Raw genomic sequence first — 15,429 nt, 5'->3', positions numbered from 1 at the left:
AGATAGTGTAATATAATATAATATACTTTATTGCCTTTGGTCACCTGTCCATAGAAATAATTATACATATTAAGTAAGTGAAAAAATCAGCCACTCAAAGGAAAACTTAACTATTACAGATCCTTGAGACGGCTTCCTTCCTCAATACAAATGCTTGGTAGACACATTTTGCCAGGTGACATACTTTTAACATCTCTACTTGAAAAAAAAGATTTACCAAAGACTGTGGATGTCGAAATGTAGTGTAATATAGCAGTTATAGTAAGGCCCGCTTTGATATGTAAGAGAACTTTCTCTGCTCATACCTACTATGTATAATAGAAACTGCTATCTAGTATGTGTGCCCTAAAATCTCACGCAATGTAGTAATGTGTAGTGTCCGCATCATGTAGTTTCAGAAACACAGAGTAAATTAAAATAGTATACATATTAATCTCTTCGTACAGAAGCCTAGAACAATATCACGCCACAAGTGAGATGGCATGGCACTGCATAATATGGTAATGTGAATATCCTGGATACAACCATGTTAGTCGTAAATATTGTGTTATAGGATATATTCCATCAACTTAGTTCCAAACCTGACGATATTGTAGATGTCTGGAAACAGCTGCTCCTGATGGGGGGGGGGGGGAGGCGTACTGTGACAATACAAAATCAGGAATAATATGTTTAAAGCGATTAGAAGAACATATGACATACAGCTTATAGTTATAATTGTTAGCTGGTGTGGTGTTTTTGATTTCAGTATAAAATAGTTGGTGAACCATAGCCAGAAATCTGTCTGGGATATACATTTGCCAAGGAAACCATACCTTGCATCTATTATTTGCACAGCTGCAGTCAGATTACCCATTTACTACATTCTCGTGTAAATTTTGTCTCCTTTGATCATCACAATGTCGAAAATTCAAACTTATATCCGACAGCGATTAATATGCAGACTAATATTATTAGTTGAAATAGTATTACATGGACATATTACTGCTCAGATACTGCATGAAAACTATGTAAATCACCTAAAAAGGTCAAAGAAGACAGTTGTGTTTACGACCGTACGAAAACTCATTGGCAATATTGCATTATTAATCATGCTCATCGATTTGAGAACAGCCTTCTAGATCTAAACCGAATGCCTTCAGTAAGAAAAAGGCAAACCTGTTCAGTATCGTTCTTATACACTTTGTTTATAAGTAAAATTGCAACTGCATTGAATTATGTCGGAATGAAAACACCCCCCCCCCCCCTCCTCGCGAAAACCGGAAACATTCTCTTTAAAGAAATTGGATCGAATTGAATATAAGGCATATGGGCTTCGACAAGCTTTATTGGACATATACGTCATGTTATCATCAATGTACGGACCAAGTTATATGAAATTTCAAGCGTACATGCTTAAGATGTAGCATAATTACTCAAGGTAATTTATTATGCAAATGACCCGTTGAAATTAAAAGCTATACCATTTGGCTTTATTGAACACGTGCGCCTTGGTGTCATCAGTGTATGTACAAAATTATATGAAATTTCATTTTATAGATAGAGCTTAATTAACAAAATTATTATTCATGCAAATTTATCTTTAATATTCATGTGATATTTACCAAACCCTAATCAATTCGAGCTATTTCCATATAGGTGTGTTGAAAATGTCATTTGAATGGATGCTGTAGTTTTTTTTATATTTGTTTCCACAAAATGACAAACAGATCAATAACATCTATTAGATATGCGTGTATTAATGAATATGTCGAAAGAATATATGCATACAGAATTATCAATACAGACAGAGAGAGAGACAGACAGACAGACAGACAGACAGACAGACAGACAGACAAACAGACAGTCAAATCGATGACATAATTACCCACCCTTACGGAAGGTGAAAATGTCGAAGAACAGTATCTAAAGTTGCCGTTTGAGAAGTGGGATGTGCTTCATATAGTTGACAGCTGTCATGCTCGTGCTTTCGTAAATTTCTCTTGTGTTGTTTCATTTTCGCGGTGATCGTGCTCTACATAATACCCAATCTGTAATACATCATCTTGTTTTTGTCGTGAGAACAGCTTGGTATTCGTGTTACTTAAATTCAGAATTACAAACATGAATAGTGATCAGTACAGGGAGTAAAGATAATGCAGCAAACGCATAAGGGTTAACGCCAGTGACATCTTACCTCGTAAGAACTCATTTTAAAATTGAATATTTTCAGTGAATTCGTGATTGACTATAAGCTTTGAAGTTACCGCATTGTTGCAGTTGTTCTAGTTTTAGTTCTGAAGTTCTAAAACGAAAGATGTTAGTTTTTGAACATAAACTGTAATATATGTAAAGTATGTAACTTTATAATTGTTCGTGGTTAATTTGGTTTTATATTGAAATATCCTATCGGTAAAATAGTGAATCATGTCCGTCCAGATACTTATCTCCTCGCATGTTTTCAAATCTGATATAAAATTTACATGTTCGATATTTCAAGGGGCCTAGTGTGTAATAGTATTGTTAGTGGTGTTGACATAAATTATGTTTCATATTGGGATATATTTTAAATACAGCACCCTCTGATCATCTTGGGTTTTATTCGAAAATGTTATAATTTTCACATAATAGTTTTCAAGTTTTGATTATTTCTTTCAAAACCCTGAGATTGAAAATACTGCAAAACAAAAATTGTTATCCAAGGTGAAATGGTGCATTTTTATCAGCAAAATATCAAAAGTGTAAGAAAATAAAAACCCTCAGTAGATCATAAGGTGTATTAAAGTCTCTTAATCTTCCATTTTAGCCTGTTATTCACTTTTAGCTTTTTGTAAAGAAGATGTCCCCAACTTTTGTTTTATTATTTATCAGTTACTGATCATCTCACTAGGTTCGTAAACAAATAGAAAATGATAGAGCGGTCCAAGCATTACACTAGGTAATCAGATAAGAGGCCAATTAGTGACTAATTTGCATAACATAAAAGAAAGATTACTCTAACTAATCAGACAAGAGAGCACTTAAGACTAATTTGCATAACATAAACAAAGATTACTCTAGCTAATCAGATAAGAGAGCACTTAAGACTAATTTGCATAACATAAACAACTACGAAGTGAATTTTGAGCATAACTTTAGACCTACTTATGTAGCTCCGCCTTTGTCATGAATAAATATAAGGTCACGAGTGTGATGATGTCATATCATCCATAATTTATATCATAGCTAATCCCCCTGGCTGACACAATTCTCTCTGGGCTGGACGTTCACCTAACTGTTTCACAACCACTCACTCACTCAGATTATCATCTCACACAAAAGTATGTGTGTGTGTGTCTGTCTGTGTGTGTGTGTGTGTGTGTGTGTGTATGTGTGTGTGTGTGTCTGTCTGTCTGTTTGTTTGTCTGTCTGTGCGTGTGTGTCTGCCTGTCTGTCTGTCTGTCTGTCTGTGTCTGTGTCTGTGTCTGTGTCTGTATGTATGTATGTATGTATGTATGTATGTATGTATGTATGTATGTCTGTCTGTCTGTCTGTCTGTCTGTCTGTCTGTTTGTGTGTGTGTGTGTGTGTGTTTAATAATAATTTATTTAAATAAAGAATAAAGAACGGGAGAGCCAGAACAAATCTTAATGCTTTTATAGCAACCAGTACAACATACTCAATCGTGCCTATGGAAAGATTTAGCTATACCAATTGTCAGAAGTGGAATAGAAAAATGGTAAACCAAAGCACCAAAATCGTGGTTATTTTGCTTATTTGAGCATATACTCTAGCTACTGCTATTATTCTGTCTGGCTATATGTTGCGTCTAAATGGGTTGGGAAGGGGTGGGGGGGGGGGGGGTGGGGTGGGGGGGGGGCTTGAATGGAATGGGCTCAATACGACTTAGTATGTAGTATATCTTTTTTGTACAGTTTGTAATGTGACTTTAACATATAATGTATGGTGCCTCGGTAATAGACTGTACTACTTCAGTGGTATGTGAAATGTTTTCAGAATGTAAGTGCAACGCATGTGAAGGGTATCGAATCATCATCATTATTCTGACAGTAATGTTAGTATATAACAGTGCTGGAATGCGTTTCTCTGACTATCATGTCCTATATAACAACATGCCATCCGAGTAATACTATATATTGAGAACACGTTTGCGAGAGAAATGATTAGAATGCCATTACACTGTTAGGATAATGACCCGCGTATCTGCTTTCTGATAGTAAGAAATACGGAACCGCCTTTGCTCATCCATAAGTATTCACCAATAATATGAACATATTTCATATTTCTCATCAATCATAAAGAGTGAAATGGTTCAGGGTTTGTTATATGAGCTTTAACAGAGATCAGGACTGGTCCAGGTTTTATTTCTTTCCAAAATACATTAGTCAGACAGTAAATCGTTACTGTTTTACTACCGCGTATTGATTTGCAACTGACCAATAACATACAGAGGTACAGCAGACGAAAGTAAACTCATGGTCAGTCAAAACGGATGCAATAAGGGAACTTGCAAACCCGCCATGTTGAATGTTGCATCATGGGAAATGAGATAATAAATACTAATCAAATAGTATTCTAAACAATAATGTTACATTGCTTGTAACCACAAATAATCAATTAATAGTTACCCTGACAATTGTGGGAGGTTAATTTTATCAGTAGCTCCAGATTAGGTATTATGATAACCACAGATAATCCCATAGTCCTTTGCGTCTGAGTTTGCTCAGTCTGGATTGCAAGTTCCCTATTGTATATGTTTGTCTCTTGCACAGAAGATTTACGTACATTTTATTACAACTTTTGCAGAAGATGATTTCATAAATAAGCTTTGTACAACATGAAAGACACCGTGCGTCCCTGGAACAATTGTTACAGACAAAACAAAAACATGCAATTGTACACTGGGTGTGGAATGCACCATGCACCGGTGGTGTTAGTCTCGATTGCAAGAGACGAACACACAGCAGTTATAAATCCCTTGTGGAAGAGATATACACAACAAACACTAGAATCCATTCTGACTGAGCATTCTGCACAGCTCATTTTCTTCTGCCCTATTATCGCATATACATGATTTGTTCACAGGATGTAAAATGTATTATTTACAAATCCGTAAGCGGCTTTCAAGAATTTAAAGCTGGGGTTATGAACTATACCACTTTGCCATTTTCGTCAGAGGAAAACTGACTTCGTTGTTATTAGATTCAACGAATCCTTCACAAGTACAATTATAGCAGTCACTCATTCCCATAGTTATACCTGATTCATAGTGTACCATTACCTTTTTTCGAATTAAAGAATAAACATTCTGATATGAGATACTCATACATGTTCACATAGGGGAAATTTATAATGCCCATGGGCTATACGAGAAGTGGAACATTGTATATTTTGGGATGTACGTCAGACCACTAGAAGTCTCAGTTTCTTCTAGTGGTCTGTGGATGTACTCGAGATGCTGTCAAGTGTTTGCAATCTAACCTTTTGAAATATACTAACACTTTGTAGACACTGTTACTGGTCAGTGAATCTCCCGAGGACTACACCGTGTACTTCGCCGACAAGCACTACAAACGCCCAAATATTACAACTTACATTTTAATTATAAAGTAACAATTTCGATTGCCAGGGATCGCACGAGTTTAATCTACCCGTCTTAACCTGTGTATTAGTCACTTTATCGTGATAGAGTAGCGTGGCTGCATTTCATCTAACTCATCGAAACCTATTAGTCGATTTAATCCACTTTGCCTTCCACTATAAGGACATACCATATTGACCTCAAATAAACCCCGTACGAAAACCTCTAGTTCGGAGATTTAATTAACTTAATAATGATTTAACACAACGTATTTCTGTAATCATTTTACAGAAATTTAGGAGAAATGTAAACTAGTTATTTGCTATTAATTATCAGGAAACAGGTAAGTCATAACTCTTGTGGTACTCCTCAATACGACAGCTACAAGAAGTAATTTGCTTAATGGAATTCAAGACAGGTTTCCTTCTTGATGTTGTACTGATACCCTGATTCCGTTAGCAGAGTGTGCATACAATGTCTCACGAAGCACATGAAACGTTTTAAGTCCAGCAAGGGCGATGACTTATATGTTGTCAGATGTTATATGTGATACGCAATAGAAGCCAGTTGAGAAGAAGCAAAATGTCGTCTGGCTCATGACTCTTTTTAGTAACATTGCTATGCTCTGTCACCAGGTGCAACACAAACTCTGCGACTAACTTTGCTTCTTGTCATCGTCTGGTGCGATATCATCATCATCATCATCATCATCATCATCATCATCATCATCATCATCATCAACATCATCATCACCACCACCACCACCACCACCACCACCACCACCACCACCACCGTCGTCGTCGTCGTCGTCGTCAGATAGAGCTAACTCAGGCATTTTTTATAATTTCTCTCCATTGATCTCTTCTTTGCATGATTGCTGGTAGGCCACGTTGATTTATACCACAGTCTCGTTCAAGAGTGTCAACCAAAGTTATGGCCGGACGCCCTTTTCATCCCATTCCGTGCTGTGGTTTCCAGAACAAAACTTGATAGATTGTTGCTTGCTCTCGCATCCAGAAATGGCACCATAATATGAGGCGCTACTGTAGCACTCTGAGGAGGGAGCCGCACAGGCTTCATCCGCGTATAAAGCTACCATTATCCTAGTAGATTATCGCCGAATCATATGCTACACTTTTGCCAGGCATGTTAATGGATTACAATGTATCAATTGCACCTCAATATTTTGTTGCTACAGATAATAAAATGTAGCAACGTTAGTAAGATGTTTATGAAATCAGACAATAAAATGTAGCAATGTTTAATAATAGTAAGATGTTTTATCAAATCAGACAATAAAATGTAAGTTAGTCAGCTATTTATCCATTCAGACGATAAAATGTAGCAATGTTAGTAAGATATTTATCAAATCAGAATGAAATGTAGCAATGTTAGTAAGATATTTATCAAATCAGAATGAAATGTAACAATGGTAGTAGGATATTTATGAAATCAGACAATATTATGTAGCAATGTTAGTAAGATATTTATCAAATCAGAATGAAATGTAACAATGTTAGTAAGATATTTATCAAATCAGACAATATAATGTAGCAATGTTAGTAAGATATTTATCAAATCAGATTGAAATGTAACAATGTTAATGAGATATTTATGAAATCAGACAATATAATGTAGCAATGTTAGTAAGATATTTATCAAATCAGACAATATAATGTAGCAATGTTAGTAAGATATTTATCAAATCAGATTGAAATGTAACAATGTTAATGAGATATTTATGAAATCAGACAATATAATGTAGTACCTTGCATGTAAAATGTTTTAGGAGTCTCTAACTGTGCACCAAATAGTGCCATTTTTGGAGAATGTGGCAGATACCCTTTTTCCTACATACTGCAAAAAGGTGTATTAAATATTGGGCCAAGTTGATTACCATGCCAAACTACAGGTTCCTCAGAAAATGTTATAATATGGTTCTAAACATTGAAAATTCTAATGTAAATTCTAGATGCACTTGGATGACTGAAGTTAAAAAGTTATTGTTCTTGTGTAACTTGCAAGATGCCTGGCAAATACAGGAAATAAATCATATTTATTAAGTGTATGGCGTACTGACATTTCAGTGATCGATAAATTAGATACATATAGAAATTTTAAGTCCTTGCTTCAACCTGAAAAATACTTGATAGCGGTGAAAATTGCTAGTCATAGGACGATGCTAGCACGTTTTAGATGTTCGTCTCATTGTTTGCATATTGAGACAGGTATTGATAGAGCTGAACGTATTTGTATACTTTGTGATTCAAATGAAATCGAGGACGAATACCATTTCCTATTGAAATGTGAATTTTTTGCAAACCTTATGTCAAAATACACCCCGCAATATTTCTATCAGCCGCCATCCTTTGAAAAGTTTACTCAACTGTTATCATCTGATCAATCAAGTGAATTACAGAGACTTGCAGCCTTTATTCATCACTCATTAAAAATCAGGTCAGAAGCAAATACTTTAATGGAACTGTAACATATTTTTTTGGTTATATAAGTTTGTAATTGTATTTTGGGCCTATGGCCTTTGACTACAATAAAGTGACTATATTATTATCATAAAATGTAGTGTTAGCAAGGTATTTGTTGAAACAGATACTGTAGTATACCAATGATAGCAAAAGTTTTGTCGTGCCAGAGCCTACAACCAATGTTATTCTATTGAACCGGTTCCTTCCATAGTATTTAGACAGACGGAACGTGATTCGCAAAAGTCACACGTATCTTCTGTGACAGTAACCTCGATATAGATGACGATTTAAAGACAGCAACAGCTTGCACGAAGTTATAGATTATAAATTGAGGTAACAGCATTTATAACGTGACAAATGTGTGCATGACTAATCCGTTAATGGCGCGATAACGATAATCACTGTCTTGGTAGTGATTCCTTTAATAAATCAAATCGGTAACCCTTCGACTCTTTGATGTCACATGATCCCTTTTCAACGAAGTATCAAAAGAAAAATAATTGTAATGAATAACTTATCATTTTGTTTGATATCTCTAGATCTCTGCATCAAATGTTTTTTTAAGACTTTATCAACTGATTGTAATTAAATAGTTCGAAAGCACGATACATTATAAATTTTGAGAGTCTGGCATTTATTTTTCGTTTTATACACACTTACTTTAGTGTCCAATTAAGATGTTATGAAGCGATTATATTGTCTTTACATAATTCATTGTTATTAATCAAATTTCTTTTAAAACAATCTATTAATATCATCATGCATAATCACTTTAAAAGGTTATTGACCGTATCTGAACATTTCGTAGCCTCGTTGTGGTTTCATCCTAAAAATGACCTACACTATTCTGCTAACTAAAACATATGTAATTATTAACTAGTAACTATGACACGTGACATAACAGTAAGATAAACCAAAGGAACAGTATTATGACATAACTTTTGGGTTCACCCAAAATAAAATGGTGTTGACATTCTCTGTATAGAAGTGTGCATGTATAAAACTACCAATGTTACATGGAGATGGTACACTATTTAAATACACTACTACTACTACTACTACTACTACTGCTACTACTACTACTACTACTACTACTGTTGCTGCTGCTACTACTACTACTACTACTACTACTGCTACTGCTACTGCTACTACTACTACTACTACTACTACAACAACAACAACAACAACTACTACTACTACTACTACTACTACTACTACTACTACTACTACTACTACTACTACTATTACTACTACCACTACTACTGCTGCTGCTGCTGCTGCTGCTACTACTACTACTACTACTACTACTACTACTACTACTACTACTACCACTACTGCTACTACTACACTACTACTACTACTACTACTACTACTACTACTACTACTACTACTACTACTACTACTAAAAATGTGTATTTATAATGCGCCAGTTCTCCTGAGCGCTGCAGGCGCTCATAATTATTACCCCTGTCACTGATCTATAAAGGCACATCTGTTCTTTACCTTCCTCAACTTTCCGGGGAGCACACAATCCATTGCATCCTCTATAAGCATATAGGATTAAAAACATTCGCATTGCAACCCTATCTAACAAGGTCTCCAAGTGTACAGCTGGGTTGACTGAGGCACAATGAACATAATGACAGTGATACAAGATTAAGTGTATGTAAGTATTTATTGACTAGATTAAACATTGTCTACAGTTGTCCCATGTTTTGACTTGAACATTTGAATAACACTTAACAAGAACAAGAAGCATTGCATCAGGAAGCCCATTATATTAATATTTCATTTTTTTGTAAACGCAATAAAAGTCTTATTTTGTTTTTGTTCAGGGTCGAAGCTGTCGAAAAAATATAATGATATAACTTTATTGCCATTTGCAAAAATGCATCAGATTTTGGCTTTGCACGTACTCTCATAAGAAGGGGTAAAGAGGTGAATGGAATCGGAAACTAAAGATTTAAAAGATATGAACAACTGAATATAGCATTAAAAAGATAATACGAGTGAAATATAAAAGAAAAACATGCAATTATAAGATAACACTAAGTTTACAAACGATACAAACGGGAGACAAATAACATAAAAGTAATGCGAATGGTAAATGATCCTAGGACTGCTTTAACATTCAAATCGAAGAGTAGAGAGAGAAAAGCTTCACGCTATGATTTCGTTTTGATACTGCTTTATCGCCTACTAGAGGATAACAGTTAACAATTCGGATGACTGGCGTCCTTAATGCTGGGCGCAGCTTTGGGAATGGATCTGGAATAATAGATTGATTGTAAAGATGGTAATTCTGCGTCAATGATACTCTGTGCTGTCCGGACGACTCTCCCAAGTGCATTCGACCCATCGCTGGTGATGTTGTTAAACCAGAATAGTGATGGCATACGTTAAAATACTTTCGGTAAAAACTTGATCGAAAAACTAAAGATTCTTGCCAGTTTTTATTAAACGTCTCAGAGAACAAAGACGTATTTGTTTGCCAAGACAGGTGATGTAAAAGGAATCTATTACAGTTATATTTTGCAACAAATGTTGAACATATTAATAAGTATAACTGAACAATTTGTGGTATAACTAGCACTGGTGTGATTACTAGGGAAAACGCAGTCTCTCCCTATTAGTATCATGAACGTAACCCGGGAACCATTCTAACGTTTAGATGAGTTGATAGGCTATTTCCGTGAAAGGTAGTTCTTTCAAGAGAATTAATGCTGTAGTCCTAAAATGTTTCCTGTTAATGGCAAAATGACGGTAACAAGATGTACACCATTCTTAATGCTTTTTCTTACTATTATCAAAGGATAGGAATTTATGTTTTAAAACACTTATACTTGCCGTACTTGCCGCTTGAGACATGTGTTATCGCTGTTCATCTGAAATGAATAATTGAAAGCAACAGATATGTCAATTCTAATGGAGTATTTTACAAAGGAACGGGAAGCGAGTACTTGGTAAGAGTGGCATCACCAATTTATCTCTTATCTGTGGACGTGATGTCTTTTTGTCGGCAACTGTGTTCCCTATTCTCTGTTCCCGCAGAGTTCTGTTGTACCCCGTCGGCTTCCTCCCTTGTGACACAATGTATTTTCTACAACTTTCTATGTATGAGGTATCAGTCACCCTACTTCAGAGCTGTACAATAGTATGTTAATTTAGATGGACACATAGAGAACCCTTTTAACCGTTTGCTACTTGAGTTACCGAAAATACACTTTGAAACTTTGAACCCGACTACATCTGAACACATACATATTGAATTTCTCTTGTTGTAATAAAGTATAATTTATGGTAAACGACAGGTGTTGTCACTTAGTAAACACGAATACACACATAAAGACACAGGCTCAGACACAGACACAGACACAAAGATGGTTTGCAGAAAAAATAAAACCTTGAACAGAGTATACAAAACCTGTGCAAAGAACTACAACTTTGGACAGTATAGTTAAGGATGTGATATTTGATAGGCATTTTACATACTCCACATGCTCACATAGGGTACACATGCTAAGCCATGCTAAATTGAAACACAGAAATCGACTGTCTGTCTTTCTATCTGCCTACCTACGTGTGTATGTGGGTGTGTGTGTGTGCCTAACTGCCCTCCTGCCTGCTTATGTATGTATGTATGTATGTATGTATGTATGTATGTATGTATGTCTGTTTGTCTGTCTGTCTGTATGTATGTATGGTATGTATGGTAACTTTTGAAAATAAAGAATGTAATTGAGTACATATATACTTCGACTTCCTCTAAAGCTCCATTTTATTGTCATCATATTCATAGGATAGATAACTACTCAATTCTAACGACAATAACACAACAGCCATAGTGGAATACCTAACAATACTAACATATATTCGAAAACTATTGGTTTTAACTTCTTTACGCAGTTAAACTTTCAAAAGTTAGTAGTTAACTTGAAAGCTGTCGGTCACTGACCACAAGTGAATCATAATCCAGCTGATTACTTTACTCGTGTATTGGTTTGGATAACACGTTTAGTTCATTTTACTGTGAACTAAGTCACAATCAATATATATAAACAGATAGAGATCTATTTTCAAGACATTGCAAGCTGTATTAGGGATAAACACATACCTGACTACTATGACCTTTCGTTTCTAAAGGGAATTGACCTATTTGAGAAAATAGTAGACCGGCTCTAAAGACGGGAAACATTAGAGAAGCCATTCATATATTGGTAATCCATGGATTAGTACCTGGAGACCCAATTTAACAACACAAGTGAAGATTGCTTTTAGTATTGCTACATATATCTATCGGGAATCAAGCAGATACACCATTAAGTAGATATGCGCCTTTCACATTCTACGCCAGCTAATTATAATTAGTAACATAACAATTTGGTAATTAAATCCGTCCATCCGCAGACACTAATTTACTAATGATTCTGACTTGTACACAATATATTTCAACATATTCATTTACTACCTTTATGTTGACAGCATCCGTTGACAGCTATAGCGTGACTTCGGATGGGATTTGTGATCCCACGTCTAGCATAGTTTACACCTCTGTCCAAACTATTTTTATCATGAATGTGAGTATTGAGTGATAGGGTCTTGACCGTATAATACTCTTAAAGTATAAACCTACATGCTTCCTTTCCAAATTAAACAAACATCTGACAACTGTCAACATCTTTGAATACTTCTCACTTCTTCCGTTCTTTGACTACTGACTGACTAAAGAGATAAGATTGTTAATAATCATACAATGACCGTTAAATAAAAAGTTAAAGTACGTACTCAAGTTAGCATGTAAGTATTCCCCAAGTCTGAATGAGTTTTAGTTGATGACGTCATTTTACTTATCTGTGTACTCCTCACATTGATGTTATTTAATGGCTCCGCTAACAGCTGACAGCTCTGTCATGATATTTTATTAATCACGACTTGCCTTGCATTGCCGCTCCCTCCATCTGTCTGTCTGTCTGTCTGTCTGTCTGTCTGTCTGTCTGTCTGTATGTCTGTCCACCCATATATGCTATTCTATTCTATTCTAAGCTATTCTATTCATGTATGTATGTATGTATGTATGTATGTATGTATGTATGTATGTATGTATGTATGTGTGTGTGTGTGTGTGTGTGTGTGTGTATGTATGTATGTATGTATGTATGTATGTATGTATGTATGTATGTACCTACATATATATATATATATATATATATATATATATATATATATATATATATATATATATATATATATATATATATATATATATAAACACATACATAACGCCTGAATCCTATGTTCAAAGGCACTGAAGAAGAGAAACAACAGTAATACATGAAAGCATCACTTGACACAACATCATATTATATGTCGTATCGAATATCATATATCGGTAATTGCATTATATCATATATCACGCTATGCCTTTCACATGTCATCATGGCAGACAGGAGATATACACATCTATACAAATTTATCGTTTTACATCAAATTGACACAATTCCGATAGGGTTATAGATAGGCAAGTATTTCCCATACAACCGGAGGTATACTAAATGTTGCTGATAAAATGTTTCAGATATTGCACAGCATGACACCAGGCACACCAGTTATTTAATAACACATGATGACAAGGGCAATATCACAATTTATTGCCCATTCGAGGGATGGTGGTCATTAATGAAATGTTGATGAAGGCTCAGGCATCATCAATATTACAGTCATGACCACCATCCCGAGGATAGGCAATAAATCGTGATATTGCCCGTGCCAATAATGTGTTATTTATCTTAATACACCGAACAAAAACAAGGGTTGTCAACAATGAGCCGTGTTACCACTGGAAATATTATCATTTCGGAAGTGTGGATGCAATTAGATTAACTGTGAAAAAGTTTTGAAAGACTGATAAACTTAAACCGGGAGCACTAGCTTTAATTTATGAATTCTCTTGTTCGATTGTAGCTGCTCATTATTCTAATTGTTATTTATTACTTGCCATGGCCAAACATGGGGTTGTATTTGGGTGAACGACCACATGGTACGTATAAAGTGTACGCGCAAACGTTCGGTTTGACATCATAGGGCAACATAACAACACGTGACAGGGCAATATCAAAACATACCGGGCAACATCACTTTGATGTCACGTGTTCCCGTTATAGTCAACCACAGCGTCTATGGTATCAGTGAAGTGTTATAAAACACTTTAACATACAATGCCAAAAAAGCGACACTGTGACATTAAACAGCAAGACACCAGACACACCGATAAAATATAATACACGTAGTCCAAACCAGTGACACGTTGACAGTAAACAGCACGTACACCATTATGTATACCCGTAAAACACAATATACAAACCAAGTGGCGTGTATGTAATAATTGATTCATTGCACCTGAATTCATTTTACCAGTCGGCATCCTCCATATGTCCGCATGTATTGATAAATTGATAAAAATGCCTAACAGAGTTAGAGTAGATTGAATGAGAACCAATAGGGAACTTGCAAACCCGCCATGTTGAATGGTGCATAATGGGATATGTGATAATATATATATATATATATATATATATATATATATATATATATATATATAATCACATATCCCATTATGCACCATTCAACATGGCGGGTTTGCAAGTTCCCTATTGGTTTTCATTCAATCGACTCTAACTCTGTTAGGCATTTTTATCAATTTATCCATACATACATATATATATATATATATATATATATATATATATATATATATATACATATATATATATATATATATATATATATATATATATATATATATATATATATATATATATATATATATATATATATATATATATATGGAATTAATAGACTAATTACATCATTCCCGAATATATAACTACACTTATTCTATCTTTCAGGCAAGTTCTAAAGGGTTCTTTTTGGTGCGCGTGACTTTCTTCGTGTATTTTGCCGTTAATTAGAACTTACGGTGTGCCGTTCTATTCCATAAAATTTAGATATACAGTCAGGTGATGACCTGCTATATATCTTGCCCTGATATCCTATGAGAAAGTTAGTGTATCTAAATATAAATCTATCACAGACTCTCTCTCTCTCTCCCTCCCTCCCTCCCTCCCTCCCTCTCTCTATCTCTCTCTCTCTCTCTCTCTCTCTCTCTCTCTCTCTCTCCCTCCCTCCCTCCCTCCCTCCCTCCCTCTCTCTCTCTCTCTCTCTCTCTCTCTCTCTCTCTCTCTCTCTCTCTCTCTCTCTCTCTCTCTCTCTCTCCCTCTCTCTCTCTCTCTCCAAATACTTTCAATCCCTGTCCCTGTCACTCTCTGTGTGTGTCTCTCATTCAAAACATCACGACTGAATTATCAGGACTTTTCTACTCATTACTTT

Source organism: Glandiceps talaboti, chromosome 9 (assembly GCF_964340395.1).
Source record: "Glandiceps talaboti chromosome 9, keGlaTala1.1, whole genome shotgun sequence".
In the NCBI taxonomy this organism is placed as follows: domain Eukaryota; kingdom Metazoa; phylum Hemichordata; class Enteropneusta; family Spengelidae; genus Glandiceps; species Glandiceps talaboti.
This window is presented reverse-complemented; position numbering follows the sequence as displayed.